Source organism: Pararge aegeria, chromosome 20 (genome assembly GCF_905163445.1).
Source record: "Pararge aegeria chromosome 20, ilParAegt1.1, whole genome shotgun sequence".
Classification (NCBI taxonomy): domain Eukaryota; kingdom Metazoa; phylum Arthropoda; class Insecta; order Lepidoptera; family Nymphalidae; genus Pararge; species Pararge aegeria.
Window position 1 is genome coordinate 3,685,435 of NC_053199.1, and position 14,034 is coordinate 3,699,468.

The window sequence follows — 14,034 nt, forward strand, 5'->3', positions numbered from 1 at the left end:
AGGCTATTTGTATTTTTTTTAATATGCCGCAGGGGAGACGACTTCTGTTATAAGATGGCTCAGGCTTTCATCCGCTTTGTCTGCACTTGAATAATTTAGGACAGTTTCTCAAATGTTACGTTGTTTTTCTCACACGCTAACATACTGTTCATTAGAAAACAATAATATTCTAAATTCAAATTATATATTAAAGTAGACCTGTAGATAACTGGACCTAGGAAGCGTTCATACATTTATGAACTACTAAATTATTTGGAACAGTTCTGAATCACTTAAATGTATTTTATTGATATTATATCTACCAAGGGTAAGGTAGATATAATATCAGGGTATTTCTTTCACGAAGCCTTTAAGTATTGGACTAACTTAAAGTCTTAAACTAAACAAAGTTTATATTAAGGGTAAGGGTTTTTCTTTTTAGATTAAAATAGTAACATATACAAAAATTATGTTAGTTAATTTTGGTATTTTGTCGGATCGTAACCTCTGTCAGAAGCTATTAAAATAACAGCAAGCAATATTCATTCACCTGTTAAGTTTCGGTTGACGCTTCGAATCTTTTTGAAGTTATTTTTCAATAGCTAATTGATTTTGGATGAAATGTTTTGTTATTATTGCTAAATAGCTGTGACTATAGAAAAGTTTAAAAAAAAAATTCATTATAAAGAAAAGTAAAAAAACACTCAAAGTTCATTAGTAGAATACACTTCTAATTAAGTCCAAAATACTCTTTAAAAATACACTTGGAAGTTACAGAATACAATTAACATATATTTATCGACGGCCGAGTGGCGCAGTGGGCAGCGACTCTGCTTTCTGAGTCCAAGGTCGTGGGTTCGTTTCCCACAACAAGAAAATGTTTGTGTGATGTCTTAGTACTCAAAATATAAGCTACGCTTACTTTGGGGCTAGATGGCGATGTGTGTATTGTCGTAGTATATTTATTATTTAATATTGGATAAAAGCAGGCGTTAGTTTGCGGAAATTCATGATGTATTATGAAAATTAAGCTTAATTTGCTACACTCCACGAAAAGCAGGAGAATCTGTGTGGGGTAATTTATAATTTCTTCAATCCTTATACTCCATACCAAAAAGATCTTCGGCAATGAACACTTACGCACGTTTCGTTAGTACTCTCTGGAAGAACACATAACAATTATTCATTTAACAATTGCACTTAACAATTATTCTGAGGATGCTCCGGTTTCGGAGCGAAAAGAACGTAAGGGTAAATTGCCGAAGATCTGTTTGGTGTGGAGTATAAGGATTAAAGAAATTATAAATTATACCACACAGATTCTCCTGCTTTTCGCGGAGTATAGCAAATCATTCTAATTTTCATAATATTATTATTTAATAGTGAGAGGAGACCCGTGCTTACGAGTGGACTGATATTGGGTCGGTAATGATGAAAATTGCAAAATAAACAAGCATATTATTATATCGCTAAATATAATATATATTATATTAATGTAAAATATGTATGATGCTAGAGTTCTACGCCAACATTTATACATTAAGCTAAGTACACACTAGGGCCGCAGATAAATGGACCAGATTTGCACATACCGTGGTTTGTTTGATTAATAACCAGCTCCAAGAAACCTGCGTGGATTCCACTTAAGCACAGACGCTATTTGTTGTCGGAATATACGTAAGTGTTTGTTTATGGAACAGACGTTTTAACAAATATACCTGTATACGAATACCATTTGTACAGTTCTCAATACCAAATGCTTTTTTAAGCAACACATGTGAATTTTATATTTTTAGAATGAAATAAACAAATAAAAAGTATTAATTTAAGAACCAAGACTATATATACATATTATATACAAAAATAATACAAAATATTACTGTATACAATAATAATGACATTTTATAGTCAGTACATATATGAAAATTTAATGTACGTTCATAAAAACATTTCTAAATTAAAAAAAAAAAAATGTGACTGCAATAATGTAAACATTAGAAGTACAAATAAACATTAATTCATAATTCGTTTAAAGTTTAATAAACTACCCATTGACATCTTGGAGATGTCTCTTAAAAAATTCAAAGTTTGTATTAAACGTAAGCTTATAGAAAAGTCCTATTATAGTACAAAGGACTACGTAATCGATAAAAAAGCTTGGGTGTGAATTATTGCTCAAACCAGGTTGCTCTTCTAATAATTTTAAATGACATTGTGAGAAAGTGACAACAAAAAAAACACCCGGCTAAGTTTGTTGTGGGCTTCTTAGAAGACCAGGATGCGTTTGCAACTCTCGTAGCTTTAGTTTTAAGTTTACGAATGTGGTTATCGCCATCGTCTCACTACCGTGTAATTCTTATGTATGCGCCACCTATGAACCGGGCGTACTTGAATAAAAATATTTTTGACTTTTTGACACGATTTTAAAATCATTATAGAGAACTCTCAGGCATGCAGGTTTCCTCGTGATACCAAATTGTTTAAATTAAAAACCATATATATTGTGCCATATAAATTGTAAGGTTATAATCATACGATTAGAACTGAATATTATGAGTCTCAATATTATTAACATGAACCGACTAAATAGTTTACGGTTCTGCAGATTTATTAAGTAATTTTAGAGGGAAGTTAGTACCCAAAGAGTGTTAACAAGCCTCTAAAAATCAATCCGTCCGTCCATCTGTCTATCAGTGGGCCGTTTCTCATGAACCTATTGAGATGATCATAATATGACCACTGAAACTCCAATATAACTCAAGATTTAAGATTAAAATTATTGAATGGCTTATGCTTCATCAATTTTATTCAGTAGACGAATATCTAAAATCAAAGTCTTAAATTAATGTATTTCTAGGTTTATATTTTGGTTTACTTTACATTATTTAATTTTAAGTTGACATTGTAATTTAATTTCATAATTTTTGATACCTTAATATTCTGACATTTTGTATAAATTGGAAAAATAATTTTATAATTAAGGTGTTATTATAATTTGCATGCCATAGAATGGCAGATTGTAGCACGTAACTTGTTATGTTTTAGTATAAGATCAAATTTGTTAACCTGCAATCACGCAAATAAAGATTTGAATTTGAATTTGAATTTGAATTTGAATTTCACCAGAAACCAGTATATTAAATCCAAGCTCGATTTGATTACTAGTGAAAGTAAATGAAAAATAATAGTCTTTATATTATGTTAGCTACGAAGTTCTTTTTAATAATATAAGTGCGAAAGTTTGTTTGTTTGTATGTCCTTCCTTCATGCCGTAACTAAGCAACCCATCAACTTAATGTTTGGCATAGAGTTAATTGCAAGAGGATTGTAACTTTTTAACCCTAGGAAATAAACTGTTCACGTGTGATTTGTAAGAACCGTATTCAAAGCGGTCGAAGAACGCGGGCAACAGCTGGTTAGATACATAAATAGTTTCCTTGTAGGACAAAAAAAAATCACCTGGCTAAATTTGTTGTGGGCTTCTTCTTAGACCAGGGCGCGTTTGCCTCGTAGCTTTAGCTTTAAGTTTACGATTGTAGTTATCGCCATCACTACTCACTCCTATGTATACATTTTGTATATAATCAACGTATTAAAAGTGCGACCTATGTGCCTATTTGAATAAAGAAATATTTGACTGTTTGACTTTGACTTTATTAAATGTTGAAATAGCTGTTGCACCTACTTCAAATTGTATAGACACGAGGCGACATGTTTCAGGACGTGTTTCTTGCATGCCCTGTTAAGTGTTGCTCTGTATATAGGCGATGTTTTTCCACTTACCATCTAGTGGGCCATCCGATTGGTCCGCAAATTAATACTAAAAAAAAAAAACTCACGACCTCTTTACAATTCTAAGTTGAGTCGTTTGGGCTCAGTACAGTCAGTTTTTACAGTTATAGAAGTAACAGATCAATGTACAGAAGATTCATAACGCTGGTCACTTTTTAAACGTAAGTGACATTAAGGTAAGTACACACTGGGGTTGTCGATGAATGGGCAAGGTCTGCGCGCTCTTGTGGTGTTTGATTAATGACCGGCCCGGGAACCCCGTGGATCCACTTAAGGGGACACGTCGTTTGTTGGCGAAATACATTTACGATTATGACGAGATAGTCGGACGTAAGTATTTCATCGTTCTTTGGATATTTTGTGAAGTAGATTAATTGACTTATGGATAAGGAAATGTTGGAATCCATTTACTTTATAAATGATGACTTCCGGGGGTTCCGGGTTCAGTACCTGGCAGGCTTAATTTGGAAATTTTAATTTCTGGATTTGTTTAGTTCAGTTTAGTGGGAGGCTTCGATTGGTGCTAGTTATCATACTGCCGATAAAGACATCCAATAAGCGATTTGCGTTCCGGTATAATGCCGCGTTGAAACCGATAAACCGATAATGAATATCACTTTAAAATAACTGTCATATGTCAATGTGACTGCATTTCTAATTGTAATGGGTACGTATATTATCTTATCAAAAAATAACACATTGTTAAAATTACCCTGATTACTTAACAGTTGCATAAATAACTTTGACGGTTTTACGGTCCATTAGTGCTGTGGGCAGTGAACCTGCCTTTTGAGTTTGATTCCCACAACAGGAAAATGTTTGCGTGATGAACATGAATGTTTTTCAGTGTATTATTCATCAGTTACCTTAGTAACCATAAACTATGCTTACTTTGGGGCTAGGTAGCGATGTGCATATTGTCGGAATATATATATATGTATTATTCACAATGGTATCGAATTCTCCCAATGATGAATGCGACAGCAGTATCAAAACGAAGGCCACTTCCTCACAGGCACTTCATAAAATACTCATCTATAGAGTTATCTTACGTTCATTGTAAATGTACATTATAGTATACGAGATAGATACATAGAATACAACGACAATGAGGAGAAGAGAAATTATTTTTACGATGGTTTAGAAAAATTCATTCATAGATCTAATAAATGTATGCAGCTTAAGGGTGATGACATTGAAAAGGAAAAATAAATTTCTTGTTGCATTCTATTTAAAACCCTTTCATTCCACGAACTTTTGGTTCTCCTCTCGTATTTCTATTAAATAGGTGTAGTTTTTTTAGCCATGGTAGAGGATCTTAATGGCTACCTACGACCCTTGGGCAGGCGGAGGTTTCGAGGGACTCCACTTTAAAGGGAAGATATAACCTCCCCTTTAAAGAGAGTAAAGGATAATACCACTACATATCGCATATCACTCTTGTTGCCTTTGCTTGACGCCGAAGAATATAGGTATAAACTGCTTATGAACAAAAACGTAGTTGAAAAAGTTAGTGCCGCCCAACTGGGACTTCAAGTAACGCAAATGAAAATAAAAATATTAAATTATTAATATACAACGTGTAACGGAATTACGAAATACTGTTGAAGAGTGCATAAGAAACCACCCTGTAAAAATATTAGATAAAAAGAAGCATCTTTATTTTTCCATATAAACTAATTCAAAACATTTTAAGCGTTGTAAATTACTTATGACAACCATATTTAAGATAAAAGGCCGACACGTGCATAGTACATATGTGACAAGTGACAGTAGTAACTTAATTTTACTGTCGCATGTGATGTTGAAGAAATCAGATACATCTGATTTTTTTCAATAAAACTATTGCAATGGTTTACCCAAAAATAATTAGCGTTTCGGTTTCGGATAAATCTCAGAGACAGTACATAATCTCCCTCTAAAACCTCTGAAATATTATTTCGGTTTTCATTTACACGCAATTCAATATAGTGTAGATTATTCTTATAGTGATGACCTTTCATTTGATAACAATGTAGAGGGAGTCACAACTCCCTCAATCTGCCATTTTGTGATGGTGGCCATCTTGGACAAATTTATTCCTCTTTCAAACAAAAAAAAGTCAGAATCGGTTAATCCGTTCGGGAGCCACGATGCCAAAGACAGACACACACTCATAGACAATATAAAATAGCTAGGTATATAATGTCAACATATTGGAAACGGGCAACTTTTCAGGTCAACGAGTTATTGTGATGGATAGTGTTTTTATTGACGGGAAACATTAAATATTTGCTATCGATAAAAGGTCGTATCTATTACTGCGAAATGCCTATAATCCTTTTTGCTCACATAATATTGTATTAGTTTGTTGTACTTTGGATGTTTGCTGATAGTATGTAGAAAGATTTTTTTTTAAGAAAACAGAGCAAGAATAATATGTTAGAGGTAGTTATAAAGTCGACCCCATTGTTCTTAATCTACAAGATAAACGATTGCAATGGCAGGGCAATGTTATCAGACAATCTGCAAACCACATGGATATACTGAGGACGAAACGTGGGCCCGGAAGACCCCCCGCTACCTGGTTAACGACGTCGGTCAAATATGTTCAAGAGAAACAGTAAAATGTTCCTGGGACTCCGCCATTTCATGTAATGTTCACTATTTCATTTTATATTATATTTAAAATTCATTAATATCACTTTCACATTTTATTAATAATTTCATTTGTTAAATAAAATAATTGAGAGTAGAAAATTGAAGGTTAGATCAGCACATGTCAATATAACCTTGCCATTGTATATTATAGAATGTCGTAATCGTCAGAAAATTTATCAATAATTTATTTGTTACTAAAGTAATAAATAAACAAGTATTTTTTGAAAATTCAACTGTTGAATTATTATTTACTTTGATATTCACAATTGATCCGTTTGAAAAAAAAATATTGGAAATAAATAATCCTAATTGATTGTGATATTTGAAACTAGCTGGCGTATAACTCAAGAAGCGTGGAGTATATGACATATACATACTTACGACCAATCAGACGTCTGACGTAAGCGTTTATTCCGTCAGAAATAAATCTGAGTTTCTCCCGTCGCGCCTAAAGAAGTTTTACTTCAAGAAATATATTAAGACTATCTGTTGTCCGGGAATTCGTCCGCGTTTGTTTTTTTAAGCATTTTTGAAGTTATACTTCTGTTATGAAAAAATGATTAGAGTGAAATTTTAAGATGCGCCCGCATCTGTGACACAAAATTAACAGTATGAAGCTGTCTGCTTAACCGCTCATTAAGTCTCGAAAAAAAAGCTACCAACAAAATAGAAATTGAACCTCGATATTAGTTGCGCATGTTGGTACGCTCGTCACCTCTGATCACTGTTTTCATATTTATAATAATATATATCAACATGTTTCTAGTTTATACATTCACAACACGTGTTTTAGTTTTAGTAATTCTAAAGTTTATCTCAAGTTAGCGTAAAAGTTTAATCTCCGAGGCAAACCTAAATAGGCTAAACGATTAATCAAGGTAGAAGTAAGTAAAAGATCACCATCAAAGAAACCAGACCCGTTATGTTTTAATTATTATTCCACTTTTTCCTTGCCATTTTAAAACGTTGAAATCATCTCGAAAGTTCCTCTTACGCGGAAGCATTTAAAAGATAAAAACAAAAGTGACGAAGCGCCGTTATAAAATAATTAATTATGACGAGCATTTTCTATGAGGGGCGACAAATCAAAAATTCACGACCTCCGTTAGTCCGGAGTTTTTATTGAAGACAATAAAACTTACATTTCAGCGGGATGTTATTACTTATTCATTGTGGATTGCAGCAAATCCAACTCTACTATTCAAGGTTTAAAGTTGAGAATATAACAAAAGTTTATGATTTTATCACGGTTTTAAAAATGGCATCATCTCGCATAGCTGTTTACGCAACTAATTGACAACTGTAAAACACGTTTATGTCCATTTATCAGTACTTGCAAGACATCCTATTATTGAACTATGTGTTTGAGCTTTTGTATAGTTTTTGTGCTGTTTAATAATGCAATTAGGTTTTGTATGCGGATTTATACTATTTATTTATATAGCAAGATAAAACATACTTATATTACTGCCGGTCATGGTCAATGAACAATCAAAATGGCATCGACTTATTGGTATTGCCAATTTGACGAAAAGATTTAGCTGACACTTACTGAAAGTTTTAATATAATTAAAAGTTAGGACTAAACTTAAATTTTTTTAAGCTACATTTCAATTTTACCAATTCAATTATCATTGTAGACTCACTATCGGCCCACAGCACATTCTCCTTGACTCATGATTTTTTTATGAATATTATACATTTTTTTTAATACATTGACAAGTGCTTGACTGCAATCACACCTGATGGTAAGTGATGATGCAGCCTAAGATGGGGCGCGCTTGCCTATAAGATGCCTATTCACTCTTGATTTGAAGGTACCCAGATTATAGGTATCTGGGAAGACGGAAGATGGGATGGCATTCCGAACCTTTGCGGTGCGGATCAGAAAGGAAGAAGCAAAACGCTTCGTACTTGTTGATGGTATTTCAACAACGTAACGGTGCAGATTCTTGGGGCTCCTCGCATTTCGATCATTCAAGTTATGGGCATTGAACCCACAACCCTGACTCAGAAAGCAGGGTCGCTGCCCTCTTCGCCAATCGGCCATCAAACGTTTGAAGTAACTTTCGCGGTTTACACTCATATACTGACAGACGCATTTGTGTAGATAAATTATCTTCAAGAAACCTTCCATGGTGCAAAACGGTGTATTAAGTAGGCATTACGTATGACCCTTGAAGGCTTCTTTGGCATTAATCCTCTTATAATCGATAAAGTGCTTTACGTTATTCCGTACTCGGTATTTTAAGTGCCATATAAATAAAATAAATAAATAATAAATATACTACGACTATACACACATCGCCATCTAGCCCCAAAGTAACAGCCCCAAGTAGCAGCTTGTGTTATGGGTACTAAGATAGCTGATGAATATTTTTATGATTAATATACATAAAAACTTATAATATACAAATAAACACCCAGACACTGAAATACATTCATGTGCATCACACAAACATTTTCCAGTTGGGAATCGAACCCACAGCCTTGACTCAGAAAGCAGTGTTAATTTAAATCAGTTTTGAAAACTATTCAATCATAATCAATTAAATAGTAACAAGGTTTGAAATGAAAAGTATAAAATCCATATTCTATTGAAATTGTTGTCTTATTTGCATTTTTTTATATTATATGTCTATATAATATATTCTAACTTAACGTGTCCGATATATAGTCCTTAATTGTATAGTATTATAAATTGCAATTTATATTTATAACCTAAATTTCCCGCGAAAACTCTTGCCTTATCATGGCCGCACTCGTGACGTCACAGGGAAATAAGAACTAAAGAAAGTCCTTCTTCCTTGTCCTATGTTAAGATTTTTATATCGATAACACAAAATATAGCAACTCATAGTTGGCTATCACAAAATACTTGATAAAGGCAAATAACAAGTGCAGAGATTTTCAAAGTTCAAGCGGTATTAAACTATTTTTATATTTTAGACGTGATTGTGAAACGCCGAATGCATTTCAACTGTCACATCAGATCGCTTTAATCTTGCTAAGAATATTAAATAAAAATACGTTTTTCATAACAAATGAATCATAGATAAATAAATAAATATACTACGACAATACACACATCGCCTTCTAGCCCCAAAGTAAGCGTAGCTTGTGTTATGGGTACTAAGATGACTGATGAATAGTTTTATGAATAATATACATAAATACTTAGAATATACGTATAAACACCCAGACACTGAAAGACATTCATGCTCATCACACAAACATTTTCCAGTAGTGGGAATCGAACCCACGGCCTTGGGCTCAGAAAGCAGGGTCGCTGCAAACTGCGCCAATCGGCTGTCAAAAGATAACATTAGATAAATAAAATATTTTAGCGATTCTTTGTTAGAGTAATCATGCTTTTTATATTTAGAGTGCTTAACTTATAAGCACACAGTATCCTTATGTTGGTGTTATGCATTAAGTCAGTGTTAGATTTTAATTGAGTGGATGATTTCAACAAATTCCTTTCTTCAATTTTGGAAACTAATTAAGAACCCATAATAGAATCACGTACATCGAACAACAATATTGTATCATAAATGTTCAGGCAATTACGCATGTATAAAGTTGCCGAACTTCGGTCATTAGGACTGGCCCGGTAAGTGTGTAGAACCCGTTATATCTACCAAACAGGCAGGTGAAGCACAACAGGCTGTTCTAAGTTAAGGACTTCCAGCGATTAGTTTATTTATTTAATAGCCATTGTCACAGTTACGAAGAATCACTATAATCTTGTATTAATTTATATATCTCTATATATATATAAAAAGAGAAAGTGTGTGGGTATGTTCCGTATAGGCTCCGAAACGTCTGGAACGATTTCAATGAAACTTTCAGGGAATCTCCGGATTGACCTGGCGAGTAATCCTGTAAAGTTTGGTGACGATCGGAGTACTCCTATTTTTGAACTGTCAAACTGTCAAATACAGCTTTTATTTACTATTACGATATTCTATTGTTGGGTGTACATGGGTGTAGATAATGATCTTCACCCATTCGAGAAGAGAATAGAAGAGAATGAATACGGAGAGAAATAAATGATTTAATATATTATGAGACTTAAATAGAAAATTTAATGATGTAAGTTTATTGTTTAAAAAAAAAAAGCAAAATCTAGCCCGGCCAAGCGGGCTGTGTACGCTAGTTTATTATGAAAACGTATTTTTATTTTTTATTCGAATTGAGATTGGTATTTAATTTCAATAAATGTTTTTGCAAAATCTAGCGATGTCGCCATGACAGTTCGAACGCAGAACTCAAAATTATGACGTCACGTCTATATTAACATAATTTTGAACTTAAAAAATCTTTGCGTATTTCGAGTATTATGTGATTTAAAACTATCAGATGTCAAGTTTTTTTTGTCAATACCAAAATCAATCATCTTTAGCTATGGAATCGGGACTTACTAAAGCTCTAATTTGCCTATTACGTCACGAAGGTGGCCATGACACCCTGCGAGCGTTTACGCAGGAAATATCTCTTTTACATACAAATTGCAATTTATATCAACCAAATCTTTAATTTCCGCAAAAATAAAAATATTTTTAGATAAAGTGATATAGAATTTAAAACCTTCAGAATTTATAAACCGTAAAACTTGCATTCTATGTTAAGGAGGAACAAGTAAGTGTGGCCATGACACCCTGCGAGCGTTGTTGTTGGAAATAATTATTTTAAATACAATTTGTGCACGTTGTCTGTAGGAATCTTAATTTATTTCGTTTATTTATTTGATTCGGGCATCCGGGATGCATATAAAAAACCAATAAAATACGATACTAAAATTAAAAAAAGCGGATTACCCATGAACCATAAATTGAAACCCAACCGATTTCTAAGCGGCATTTCACTGTTATGTTTAGTCATTATTATTGGTAGCATATCAACTAGCCACTATAACTCTAAAATCATAAACTCCCAAATACCAGCTGGGGATCAACCCAGGACGTCCCACCACTGCGCCGGGAATATCGTAAACTAATGAATACGTGACCAGAGTATCCCTTACAAAGTCAGCTAACATTACACCATACGCCTAAATATGTAGGTGTACAAACTGCCAAAGTTCCAGCTATTATATCAAAACAAGTTGCGATGGAGCTTTTCCCTACACGTATTCGTGTTTGGAAGACTTCCTAACTATATAAGCTCCTTATAAGTTCACATCGATTCCGAAGTGTTTGTTAAAATTAGACAAACAACTTTTCCATTCAGCAAAACACATTTAATACATCGAGGTTACTATACTATTGATGATTTTCTTAATGACAAGGTTGCTTGGAAGCAAGCCGCTCCACTTTCATCTCACACAAGATAGAACAAAGATTGTTAAATTGTAAAACGATGTTGGAAAAGAGCAACTGCTGAGTTTCTTGCCGGCTTCTTCTCGGTAGAATCTGCCTTCCGAACCGGTGGTAGAGTCACTACAAACAGACATACTTGACGTTTCAAAAGTGCTTATAAAGTAGGCCTACCTGAAATAAATGAATTTGAATTTATTTTAATATGTTTTTATACGTCAAACATCTTTCACGCGCAATTATGAACTTTGCATTTCTAGTAATGCGGCTCTTTGCGTCAATATGTTAGCACAACCACTGCACCAATTTTGACAAAATTAGCTACAAAGATAGTTTGTATCCTGGAGACGGGCATATAATACCCTTTATTCCAAAACAGTTACTATAGAAATTGTTCCCGTGCGACTTCAAAAACTAAGCTTTATTACAAGCTATATAACACCGACATTGATGTAATTTGGAATAGAGGACTGGCTTGCATCGATGTAACCGTCTTTTATCCGGATACAAGTGGTTTCCGAGAGATTTCAAAAAGAAAAATTATAATTCTATTTTAATATTATAAAGAGGAAATATCGTGTTTCTGTTTTAATGAATGAATGAATGAATACACTTTTATTGTACACCGCATAAACATATAGTAAAATTATAAGTAAAAATTTAACAAAAAGTATACAATTATGTTTGTGTGTCGTACCGAATAGGCTCCGAAACAACTGGACCTATTTAAGCAATTTTTTACCGATAGAAAGCTAAAATATCAGGAAGTAACTTAGTCCATAATTTATCTTCGAAAAAATTACAGATGATTTAACAAAATTTCAATAATGTCGGTAGCCCTAAGTAGCAAAATTTTGTTTATATTTAATTATTTAGCGTGCGGTGTTCCCTAAATATTTATGTGGGAATTAGTTGATACTTTAACCTCGTATCAAACTTTTCCCAGTAATGGGAATCGAGCCCAGGATTTCGTACTCAAATTCTTCCATTGAGAACCACTGAGATGTTATTACTTAAAGATGTTTTCCTTATACAAAAACATGTATGCCAAATTGAGATTATTATAACTTTGGAGAGCACGCAATATTCCTATCTATAAAAGACATCGTCGTTAGGGAAAATGCTGAATATTTAAGGATATTTTATAAAAAGATTACATAGAACTTATTAAAGTTTAATATCATATGTTACAACTAACTGTTGCCTGCGATTTCGTCCGTGATTTTGCGGTTTTCCAAAAATCTCTTGGTAGCTGTTAGTTTTCCTGTAATATAAACTTCATCAGTCCCCAGGATTCTAGTATATATAGCGAAATTTCACTGAGATTGGTTTTGCTGTGAACGTAACCAAGGCTATCATCATGTTCATATCAACCCATTACCGGCCATCTATAGGTCACGGGTCCTCTTTACAAAATTAGAAGTGTTTAGGCCGTAGTAATTCACGCTGGCCCAGTGATGGACTTTACACACCTTTTAGAACATTATGTAGAACTCACTGGCATGCAGGTTTCGTCACGATGTTTTCCTTCGCCGTTGAAGCAAGTGACATTGTAATTGCTTAGAATGCAACTCTAACTTACAAAAGTTAGAGTAGCGAGAACTGAGCCGCCCGAAAGTGAAGTCAAGGTCCTATCCACTGGGCTATCACCGTTTTTTTTAAATACTTTGGGATGCATCCCAGAGATGGAACTTTTATCCCGGAGATAATAAGTCATGAAAATCTGATTTTGATGAAATTCAGGCTGGTCAGCATAGGTAAAAAACAAAGAAACACACTTTCGCATTTATGATATTAGAATGGTTATTAAATATATATATATACAAACACACACTATTTATCTTATATATAAATAAATAGATACAGTGTATAGCCACACATAGCGTGCAAAATCTAAACATATAGCAAAGAATATTATACTAAACAATAATTGAGTAGTCAGATTAAAATTTTTTGATTTTATATATAAATGGTATCATTGGAGGTAGATATGTTAGTTTATTAAAAACTTTAAATAGCACATAGCGTCATCTTATCATAATTTCATAAGAGGTGATTAGCTTGGTGGGAGGCTTTGGCCGTGGCTAGTTACCACCTTATCGACAAAACTTGCCGCTAAGCGATTTAGTGTTCCGGTGCGATGTCGCGTAGAAACCGATTAGAGATTAGTATGACTACCATACACCCTAACATCCCGCCCGCTACCATCTTACGACTGCATCATCACTTACCACCAGGCGAGATTGCAGTCCAGAGCTATCTTGTAGTTGAATAAATAAAAGGGAACGTCTACTGCTGGACATAG